The 12667-nt window shown below is 35.4% G+C and overlaps 1 protein-coding gene across 1 annotated transcript in view; it reads right to left on the reverse strand.

Annotated features, from left to right (window-relative positions):
• The window catches only part of LOC306880345 (kelch-like protein 29), a 265920-nt gene that overhangs the window by 246138 nt on the left and 7115 nt on the right, over window positions 1–12667 (reverse strand). Inside the window, exon 2 of the mRNA XM_079433828.1 lies at window positions 1206–1274. The gene's annotated coding sequence lies outside the window, so the exon portion shown is untranslated. The remainder of the gene's footprint in view (window positions 1–1205; window positions 1275–12667) is intronic.

Here is a 12667-nt window from a genome sequence, read left to right on the forward strand (position 1 = left end):
AATTTATACAGTCAATTATGCAATGTTGTTTTACATTTGATTACTTTATTCAACTTCTGTACCTAAAAAACCCTGAAAATCACTGTTTATTTTATTTGTATCTTTACTCGATTGTATTTATTTGTGCTGTTGCTTGTAGTTAGATTTTACATTTACATTTATTCATTTAGCTGACGCTTTTATCCAAAGCGACTTACAATTGCTATATATGTCAGAGGTCGCACGCCTCTGGAGCAACTAGGGGTTAAGTGTCTTGCTCAGGGACACATTGGTGTCTCACAGTGGATTCGAACCCGGGTCTCTCACACCAAAGGCATGTGTCTTATCCACTGCGCCATCACCACTCCTATATAGATAGATTATTCTTATTTTCTTTATTTTTATTTGACAGTATAGTTTTTCCCTAAACATACCGAAACCGTGACTCTAAAACCGTGATACAAACCGATCAATGGAAAAGTTGAACCGTTCCACCCCTAATACACACACACACACACACACACACACACACACACATCTATATATCTATTCTTAAAAAAAAAAACTAACACTAGCCTCTCTATTCTTTTTGCATTCTATTTCTTTTCTTTTTATTCATTATACAATTATCAAAAGCAAAATAAAGGCCTCTAGCATTATTCTTTTCCTATTCTATCGGTTTTCTTTTTCTTTATTATATAATTTAAAAAACCCTTGCTATGTGCGCTTGCATATCATTGCTCTTTTGTTGATTTTGATTGCTTCCATTGTCCTCATTTGTAAGACAGACAGACAGACAGACAGACAGACAGACAGACAGATAGATACACACACACACTAGCCACTTTATTAGGTACACCTTGCTAGTAGTATATATAATGTATATACAGTCCTAATTATAAAGTCCTAATTTTTTTATTAAAAATACATCAAATATGTAAATTAACAGCCCCAATAATTAAATAAGTAATTCATAAAAATTAAAAAGTATTTTCTACATACTGCTAACATCATCCACATTTACTTTCCCCTAACACGCTCATATTCATGTGCAACAAAGAGGGGAAAAAAATCTAATGATTGAGACAAGTTCTGTTAATACAAAAGGGAACAAAAACACACCCCAGTTGTACACAGTCTGCAATAAATGAGCTAACTGATGTATCTTTTTGACAGGCACAAGGGTGTAAAGATATAAAACGGGATCTTTTGAAATATTGCGGTACCTTGGGTCTGTGCTGGATGATGATGCTCATCACAGACTAATGAGATCTTTGGAGTATACTCAGGTGCGCCTGCAAAGACAAAGAGAACACCATCAGTAAACACACACACAGAGAGCAAGAGAGAGAGTGTATTGAAAGTATACTGTGTTAATTAGTAACAATTGTAACTGCTGTGAGAGAGCATTAAACAAAAACAATAAATATTTAAGACCACAATTTAACGTCTCATGCTAATGTTTTTTTATTTATTTTTTATTAAAACCTTAATTCAGCAAGGTACTCGACCATACTCGAAATTGGTGCTCTGCGTTTAACCCATCCAAGTGCACACACACAGCAGTGAGTAGTGAACAAATGCACACACACACACACACACACACACACACACACACACACACCGTGAACACACACCCGGAGCAGTGGGCAGCCATGCTGCAGCGCCCGGGGAGCAATTGGGGGTTCGGTGCCTTGCTCAAGGGCACCTCAGTCGTGGTATTGAGGGTGGAGAGAGCGCTGGACATTCACTCCCCCCACCTACAATCCCTGCCGGCCGGGGACTCAAACCTGCAACCTTTCGATTACGAGTCCGACTCTCTAACCATTAGGCCACGACTTCCCCAAAAGTGGAAAAAGTGACTGTATACTTAAACTTAAAGTGACTGTATACTTAAACTTAAAGTGACTGTATAGATGTGTATGAAGTTACAAAACATTTATATTTCAAACAAATGCCGTTCTTTCCTTTCATCAAAGAATCTAGAAAAAAACGTATCACAGTTTCAACAAAGACATGAAGCAGCACATCCGTTTTCACCATTGAAGAAATGTTTCTTGAGCAGCAAATCAGCATATCAGAATGATTTCTGAAGAATCACGTGACACTGAAAACTACAGGAGTAATGATGCTGAAAATGCAGCTTTGACCACAGGAATAAATCACACTTTAAAACACTTTAATATTCAGTAGTATTATCAACAAGACTGCACTGACACCTGGATCGGATGAGAACAAAACTTGAACTGAATTAAGCTGGATGATGTTACTACACTGTAAAAAAAAAAAAAAAGCAAACGTTGAGCCAACTTAAAATTAAGGCAACCAGCTTCAGCAGATTTTTGAGTTCTCAACTTATTTTTGTAGGAGATTCTCAACGTTTTGTTGTATAAACTTAAAACAACAAGTTGAGAAAACTCAAAAATCTGCTGAAGCTGGTTGCCTTAAAATCTTAAGTTGGCTCAATTTTTTATTTTATTTTACAGTGTATTGTGTTTTGAGTAGCTTTATAGCTGAATCAAATGTGTTTAATAATTGGTGAATTTTGCCACATCGACACAGTTATTGAACTGACCTGAATCAACACCGAAGCGACTTCAACTGATTAACGATATTTTTGCCTTCTGTAGAGATGCTTATAGATGAATTGAAATAATTTTCAGAATTAATAAACAGTATTTTTAGAGCTGCTTTATAGTTTCCTGTTCATTACTGTGAAGCTGCATTGAAACGGTTTATACTGTATAAAGCGTTATATAAATAAAGGTGACTTGACTTAAAATACTTTTGTTTCTTACAACCACACAGCTTTATGCTTTACAAGACGTTCATTGATGGACTGGAGTATTGTGAATTACTTGTGGATTATTGTGATGTTCTGACGGCACCCATTCACTGCAGAGGATCCGTTGGTGAGCAAGTGATGTAATGCTGAATTCCTCCAAACCTGTTCAGATGAAGAGACAAACGCATCTACATCTTAATCGGCCAGAGGGTCAGTAAAAATTCAGCAAATTGGGTGACAAACTCCTTTAAGACTTTGTAAAAATTTGCTACACTGTGCAACAAAAGATACATGGCCTACATCAACACAAGCACAATACTGAAAAAAATCTAAATGAACTGCAGCACAAGAGAAACGACCTAACAAGTGCGATATCCAGCGCTAAAAGCAAACACGATGACTTCATTACTCCCTTCAAATGGGAAATTGCCAAAGAAGCACACTTCTAGGACTCTTTTCCTGGCAGTGATAACCAGACCTCTTCTAATGGAGTAGACGAGTCAGATTTTTCTCCGGCATATAAATATCATTCGCTTCTAAACCTCCATTTGAGAGTCACATAGCACAATCAAATGACAAAGCTGTCGAGATGAAGTCATGACACAGTAAATCTACTGAAAATCGAGTGAATTTAGAGCTTTTACAGGCACACAAAAGGAAAAAGGAGCAAAACACTGATAGGGAGTAATAATCCTTTCTTTTCCCGATTATATAAACTTAATAGGATTCGGAATGCAATCACTGTCTAACCTAATGCTTTCAGAGACACAGAGGACGATCTCATCAGATTGAGTCTGGACAGAATGATTCCCTCGACTCTGCTTTTCTTTTCGCTCATCTCGCACATTTCCTGACCCCTTCGTCTCCGCTTGTATTTACAGACTGATCGGAGACAACAAAGAGACGGACGAATGTTTACTTTGTCATGAAATGAGAAATGTACTTCCATTATATCATTCGAGATCATTTACGTCCCCGTTGGCTCCTGCTTGCACAATTCTGCTTTTTCTGTCTCGCTCTCAGCGTTAATTTGCACTTTGTCAAGGAAACAGACATTTTGTGTCAAGGCACTGGGGAATTAAATTAATAAAGAAAATGCATGGTAGATTATCTTCAATTATGAATACTGCCAGAACAGGAGTATAAAAAATAGATATTCAAACCATCCTCTGCGGTGCAGAAATTAAATTAATTTATTGCTATGCACACAGAGCCAAATGTGCTCAGACATCAAATATAACATCCATAGGGCATAAACATATCATTTATTTCAGATCTGTGTAATGTTTATGCTGCATTGTAAACACAACAAACTAATGTTCTCTTCAGGAAACTGACCAAAAATACTGATCTTTCACTCAAATAAAAAGAGTATTGGTTAGTATGGTCATTCGTACCAGCAGCAGTAGCTGGCTAGCGAAGATATTACTCATGTTGCCAAAAAAATAAAAAATTAAAATTAAAAAGTTGTCAGTGTATGGAACTACTTTTGAATTGAATATAAATGAAGAAACATGCCTTTTGCATCCATAATGGTAATCATGGTAACGGCTGTCCAATAGCATCTGACAGCAAATCAGTTATAGAAGTTTACTAAAATGAAAGAAAAAAAGTGCATACAGTAAATTGCTGAATCTAAAATTAAAAAGCTAGGCCTAACTGAAAATAAAAAATTATATCCATTTCAAAACATTATTAAATACTATATTACATTTAAATAACAATAATAAAATAACACTGCCACAAACCACTTATAAGAGAGGTGTTTTTTAAACCCATATAATGAAATAAATCATTAATTTAAAAAAAAAGCCACATAGTGGCTTCAGTGCTCAAAATCAAGCTTGAACATTTAAAAAAAATATTTTCCGCAACTGAAATAAAGCTAACATAAAATAAATATTAAATGAAAGTCTACAAAAACTAAAATTAACTTGGCAAATAACCAAAATAAAGCTTACTAAAAAAAATAAAAAATAAATAAATAGCCTAAATAAATAAATCACATAAATTACTGAAACAAACTAAAATTAAAAGGAAAACTGATTTTTTTTTTTCTAGTTCAAAATATTCATAAAAAATACTAAAATAACACTGGCAGTAACACCTAACAAGAGTTTTTATCTACCTACATTTTACCAGCAAAGCAAACAGCAAATCTGTCCTGCTAGCTTATGGTTTCAATAAGCCAACACTAGAAAGATAAACTGCGCTCGTAAGGCCAATTCATGATGCCTTTGGTTGGTTAGTTACAATTCTACACACATAATTCCTGCAAAGTAATTTTCAGTGTATTAATTGCAAGCACAGTCCCTCAGGAGCCGTCTTGGGTCCCGGGTTAAGTGTTTTCCTCAGGGCGCAGTCACGATCGAGCTGGATCATGAACTTGCTAACTTAGTGACACTCTTGGTCTATTCAGATTGTACCTGCAATCCCTCTGTTAGTAACTAAACCATTAGTCTCCACCACCCAAACCTGTCTGAAACAGAGCAGGACACCAAAGGCTGAAAAATCTCTTTGAAAGCTGTAACAGATGCTGCTTTGAAATCTCCATGTCACAATTATTGTTCACCTGTCAACACAAAGTCAAGCCATAAATCATCTTTGTAATTATCAATTGATTTAAAAAAGCTATCTGAGGAGAAAGCGGCTCGCAGACCTAATACATCAATTTTAATGACATTTCTTAAACCAAAAGACATGGCAATCACCAGAGACCAATTACAGGCCATGATAGAGGCAAAACATTAATAACAAGAGTTAGCCCGTTTCGCCTCAACATCGTTTGGACAAAAAGGGCTTGCAGGGGTTCATTTAAAATTGACTGGTAATCCACAAGCATTACATTACACCAAATCTGTATCATCATGATGTTACACTTTTCAAGACTCAAAGAAAACCAATGGCATCCATGAAGTGCAATTTAAAAAAATAAATACTTCCTCTGCTCAGCTTGAACTGTGATAGTAGTGTGAAGTAATTAATTAGCAATATTCAATAAACACCTACAGGGCAAGACTAAATTAAGACACTTTCTAAGACACCAAAAAAAAAATTAGATTGAACTCAATAAAAATACAAAATATTATCCAACGGTCCTGAGATACACTTCACGGTCAAGAGTATGCAGACACCCACCTCTAACTAAAAGGTTTTGTGAAGCCTAGTAGTTACAGTAAAGTCTAGGGGTGTAAGAAAATATCGATACACGCGAGTATCGCGATATTTTGTTTGGCGATACTGTATCGATTCTCCAAAACGGAATATCGATATTTAAAAAAAAGGAAAAAAAAAATCATACAAGATTCATGGCAGTTGTTTCGTTTTGAGTTCATATCCTGACCGCTAGATATCAGTCTTCATCTCTGAATTTAAACAGTGACAGGAAATACTAGCTTCAGGGCACTCCACTAATGTTAGCATTAATATAGTTTGCTGCTGGTAATGGAGGTTGAATGAATTGTTCCAGGTCCGTTTCAGTGTACAAAGCTGAAGTGTGGCGCCATTTGGGTTTTTGTGGTAATGTCCACCCTGTCCGCAACCTCGGTTCTGCCGCTTGCCGAATCCTGTGTTGAAGAGCCTAAATATATCGCCTTGCTTACAGTATCGCAATATATCGTATCGCAACCCCTGTATCGTGATACGTATCGTATCGTCAGATTCTTGCCAATACACAGCCCTAGTAAAGCCAAATCTTAATGCTAAAGCATGCAATGACATTCTGTACTTCAGATTTCACAGTAAACACTCGAAAAGGGTCTTTTCTCCTGTGCACAAAGTGAGATCTGGATAGAAATATTTGATTGTCTCTGTTGGGGAAGAATTTGACTCACCCGCACAAAAACCAGACCTGAACTCCAGTGAACACATTTGGGATGAATAGGAACGTCGACTGTGGGCCAGACCTCATCGCCCAACATCAATGCCTGATGCTCTTGTGTCTGAATATGAGCAAATCCCAGCAGTCATGTTCCAACATCCAACATCTCATTTTTACTGAGGGAGTGGAAGCTGTTAGGAAGGACCGACTCCCTGTTAATGCCAATGGTTTTGAATGTAAACCTTCAGGTATATACATACATTTGCCCATCTTGTATATATATCGCCACTAAAACATGAAGCAGCACATCTGTTTTCAACATTGAAAAGAAATGTTTCACGAGGAGCAAATCTGCAAATTAGTTCTGAGGGATCGTGTGACACAGAATACTGGAGTAATGATGCTGAAAATTCAGCTTTGCATCAAGGAATAATTAACCTGATCAAGAAAATAGCATTTGATTGGCTTTGAGACTTAGCGTCACACAGAACAGAAAATTACACTTCTTTCACATCAACTGCAACATGTTGGAGATCCAGCTACTGCGGGCTGAATTCAGGCGAGGTTTCAGCCCAGCATGGCAGAAGTAAAAATTTCCACCGCACACAACCTCAAAGCAACTAATAACAGTGGACATTTGCTCATTTTATCTCCATTATTGTGCTCCCTGCCGCCTGCATTTCTTAATGAAGACGGGAACATATAATTTCCTAAACCTTATTATTCAAATGCAGCACGACAGTGGCAGCACCACCCTCGAGATGAGGTCCCTACCCAAATCATCTCACTTTCTCCAATTGTGCTTTTCTCCAACCGCGTAACTAATTTTCACTGAACTACATTTGGGAGGCACAAATTGTCTGTGACACTTCCAAATTTATCATCAACGTTAATAGCGCGCAGCATAATCCACTCAGTACAAAAGGAAATCAGAGCAAAGTACCATGATCAAATTATTCAATTGTGAAAAGGGCCATAAATACTAGTTGTAAACAGGAACAAATGTACTATCTGCAATTTAAAGAAGCAGTTCAGAACTATGAGCCAGTTCCTCCAGCTAGCAGTCAATTTCACCCAGCTAAAAGTTCACGTTATGCAAATGACCAGGGATGTCTCGTAGCGACCTCCTGTGTGAACGTGGCATGATGGAACCGCTTGGCTCGTCTCTGTCCCTAAAACAAACCGCTGAACTCTGACTAAACTTTCAGAAAAAAGAAACCGCCTGAAGCAAATAATTCCATCACTGGATAAACAGATATCAGAGACATGAATACGATTACATCCCTTCTGAGGTGCGCTGATTGCTTTTGATGAAAGCGATGAAGAGTCTTTAATGACACATCTGTAGTTGTACGATTGAGTCAGAAACCCTTCCTGTAATTATTTCCCTGGGTGCAGCCTGATGATTATACAAAAACCCATGCAGAAACGGATGGATTGGAATTTGGGTAGGATAACATGAAACGACATTGGAAATCTATTTAAAGTCACAAAAATAAAATGTTATTTTTCATGTCAAAACTGTGACGTACTTTCTTGCATAGAACACAAAGAAAGATGTTTCACAGAATGTCCAAGCTGCTCTTTTTCATACAGTACGAATGGAAAAAGGAGGAAGCACCATCCAAGTATCCACAAGTAATGCATAGAGTACACTAGAATTGTGTACCATATTTAAAGTCTTTAGAAGCCATATGGACAGTTTATCTGAGGATTGAGAACTGTTGTGGATTTTCAACAAGTAATTGGTCGACCGATATATTGCCATGGCCAATATATTGGCCGATATCTGGCATTTTTCAAATATCGGTATCGGCCGATAAGTTTTTCTGTTTGGCCGCGGCGTTCGAGGCGGGACTTTTATTTTGAGAACAGCAGCGCCTGAGCACACAGTGCTCATATTCTCCCTCGTTCGCTGTCGTCATTAACAGTTCTGTCTAAAACGGATAGAAGTCTGTCTAATAATCAGATAAAACTGTTAAACAAAGGAATTAAAAGGTACAAAAAAAGTATTATAATGAATGCTTTTATATTATTGGTAATAGAAAGGCAAATATTATAATACTTTTTCGTTTGCATTCAGCAAATGCGCATTTATATCATTTAAACAAATCTTTGAATGACTAATGAACATTTCATTTCACAAACCTTGCAGACTAGTCGAATCCAGCTGTGAGATCTTATAAAGTGTGCATTGTGACCTGCATGATCAACAAACTTTAAACTCGTCATTTCAAATTATGCTGCACTTTACCCACTGCCATATTCATGTCATTTTCACTGTGCGCTGTATGCAAAATAAGTGTTACCTTGGCTTTATTTTAAAAAAAATATGATTCCAATGCACATAAACATCCCAGAATATTGAGTGCCCTGTTGGTAACAGTGTTTACTTCCTTTTTAATTATATATTTTTTAAATATGTATTTATTTGAGAAAAATACTTTGTCATCTAAAGTATAATTATGTTTATTTACACATTTATTTTTTTAATCCATTTTCAAATTATTTAAACTTTCTTAAATATTCATTAAAATAAATTAAATTATATCGGCTTTATATTGGCCACCCCGCTTTCCAAGATATCGGCATCGTCTGTCAAAAAAAACAATATCAGTCGATCACTACAAGTAATTACTTAAATTTTGGTATTTTCCACTAGGAGAGGAGAGGAACGTTTTTCTTTTTAGATATTTTTGAAATATTTGATATCTTATGCTCACCAAGGCTGCATTTATTTGTTCAAAAATACTGTAAAAGCAGTATTATTGTGCAATATTATTACAATTCAGGAAAACCGTTTTCTATTTGAATATATTTTAAAATGTAATTTATTTGTGATACACAAAGCTGAACTTTCAGCATCACTACTCCAGTCTTCAGTGTCACATGATCATTCAGAAATCATTCTAATATGCTGCTTTAAGAAAACATTATTTATCAAAATTGTGCTGCTTAATATTTTTGTGGAAATTATTTATATATATATATATATATATATATATATATATATATATATATATATATATATATATATATATATATATATAATTATTTAATTTTTTTTTCATAAGTCATAGAAAGTTCAAAAGAACAGCATTTATTTGAAATGGAAATCTCTAGGCCACTCCAGGACCTTAATGTGCTTCTTCTTAAGCCACTTCTTTGTTGCCTTGGCCGTGTGTTTTGGGTCATTGTCATGCTGGACTACCCATCCACGACCCATTTTCAATGACCTGGCCCTGACAGAAATGTTGCTGATTTATAGGGGATCAAATAATTATTTGACTCATTAAAATGCAAATCAATTTATAATTGTTTTTAAATGCGTTTTTCTGGATTTGTTTGTTGTTATTCTGTCTCTCACTGTTCAAATAAACCTACCATTCAAATTATAGACTGACCATTTCTTTGTCAGTGGACAAACATACAAAATCAGCAGAAGATCAAATATTTATTTTTCCCACTGTACATGTTTTCATCAACAGTCATACACAGAACATGGCAAGTCCCATTAAATTCTGTCATTATTTTCTCACCTTCATGCTGTTCCAAATAGGGCCGGCGCCAGGACACCTCAGTCAGGGGGGCGTTTAAATTTCTAGGGGGGGGCACAAATCACGCTAAGTGCTGGGGGTGGGGGGGCTTTAATGCAATCTGTGATCGCGTGCAGTTGCTGATGCTCACGAAAGCGTGCAATGGCTTTCATATGCGTGCTATTTTTTCCGATTTCACTTTCAATTTCAAACACGTTCAGCAAGGAGGGGATAGGATGGAAAGGGATGTTTTGAAGAATGTTGGTAACCAAACAGATGCTGGTAGCCATTGACTTCCATAGTATTTTTTTTCCCTACCGTTGAAGTCAATGGCTAGCGCCAACTGGCTGGTTACCAACAATATCTTCTTTAGTGTTCAACAGAAGAAAGAAACTCACACAGGTTTGGAGGGCAAGTGCATGATAAAATTTTAATTTTTGGCGAACCACCCCTTTAAAGCAATCCCCTGCTGAACGTACAGACAACTTCATTCATAACCAGGATTGGCCAGCAGGTTTAGAGAGCTTTAGTTAACAGTGGATGCTAAACAGGTTCATATTAAAGCATATGTTAATGTCCATGATGACCCCAGAGGGGCAGTATTTAGTGACTAGTTTCCCAGCTACGGCAGGCTGGTCCACAGAGGCCAAGTGCATTTAGGAAAATCATAAATCATCGGCGCTGTTTTACACCTGAACTCTCTCTAATGCCCTAGATAGAGCCGCTATCCTTGAAGGCAGATTAAATTATTTACCCAGCAAATAAATTATTACATAATGCCCAAGCACGCAAGCACGTCCCACAGTAGCGCATACTTCCCAGCCATGTCTGACAATTTGTTTCCATCTGAAACATTTAGAGAGAAGGAATTATACTCGATAATGGGTACGTGATAGAATGCAAATAGAGAATGTAACACTGAAGAGAGGAATAAAATAGCGAGGAGAGGGAGCGTGCTGAAGATCTGAAACACGAAGCTGTCAGGTGAGAGAGGGATTTGAGAGCGGCCCGCTTAACCTCCACCCCGCTGGGTATCAGTGCTGCCGGGAGGGGCTCCGTGTTACGGCTGGAGATTACAGGCTCCGATAAGCACTACATTCACTGGTCATTAAGCCAATGTACAAGTGCTTTGATTCAGCCTAGCAAGTCTATTTTTAAACAAACACTGACTTCTGGTTTTGCAGTGAAGCCATAGGTCCCAAACTACAGAATGAGCTTGGGCTGGCGTGTAATTGCTAACATAGTGTGAGAAAATACAATATACTGACTAGTGTTATATACTTAATAATGGTCTTTCTTTGGTTACAGTTCATCAGTGCATGTTATTCTAAGGAGAAAAATCTTTCTGCTTTTAAAATTGATTTCTGCACAATACAATGTACAACTAAATAAACAAATCAACCAGTTAAAGCCATCCAAGCCCAAAATTGATTTTCTGATTCCAATTATCACTAAACCAATAATAATTTGAATGTACTCATTCTCATTTAATGTAGTAATAATAATAATAATAATAATAATAACAATAATAATGATACATTAATTAACAAACATATATAAGTTAAGTAAATTATTACTAAACTGTGTAAATTCAACTCAACAATTTGAGTGAGTAAATTATTATTATTATTAGGACATTTTTAATAATTTACTTATTAATGTAAAATATTATTAATAATAATACATTTCAAAAGTACTAACATGTATAAGTTAATTTATAATTATTAATAATAATATGAAGTCACTTTTATTAATTTAATTTATTTATAATGATGTACAATATTAATAAAAATAAATACATAATAATAATAATAATAAATGTAAATATACTAACATCAATAATTAAAATTATTGTTATTATTATTAATAATAATAACAATAATAATATACTCATTCTAACTCTTATTATAATTATTAGGTCATTTTTATTAATTGAATTTACTTATAATATTTATTTATTCATGACTAATTTAATTAACAACAACTAATTTATTTAACAACAACAACAATAATAATATTACTTTACATACATTAAATGTATTCTATTATATATTTTTTATTATTAATAATAAACGTTATGTCATCTTACTATTTTACTATTTTAAAAAAATGAAACCTAATAAAATAAATATAAAAAAGAAAATAAAAAATGTAATTAATTCTTAAAATTCAGTTTAAAGTGCGTAAATTTTTATAATCTTTCATCAAAATTGAATGGATCGGATCTCTCCGATGCAAGTCAATGCAATTTTATTTATTTATTTATTTTTGGACAATTTATCATCCGTCAGGCAAAAATAGTACTTCAGATTGCCTACAAAAGTTACAGCACGTCTACACAAACTGAAGCATTATTCACGTTCATAGCACAAACTCTGTGGGATGAGTTACATGCCACGTTATACACTTTAGTTTATTAAAATCCCTAACATTAAGTATGAGCGATAGTAACAGTTACTAAGCAAACACAACAAATAACATCACATCAAATCCCAAAGGACACGATGAAATCCCACGCCACATTATTTCCCATTAACCAAGACTTTC

The sequence above is a fragment of the Barbus barbus genome, assembly GCF_936440315.1.
Source record: "Barbus barbus genome assembly, chromosome: 14".
Lineage (NCBI taxonomy): Eukaryota > Metazoa > Chordata > Actinopteri > Cypriniformes > Cyprinidae > Barbus > Barbus barbus.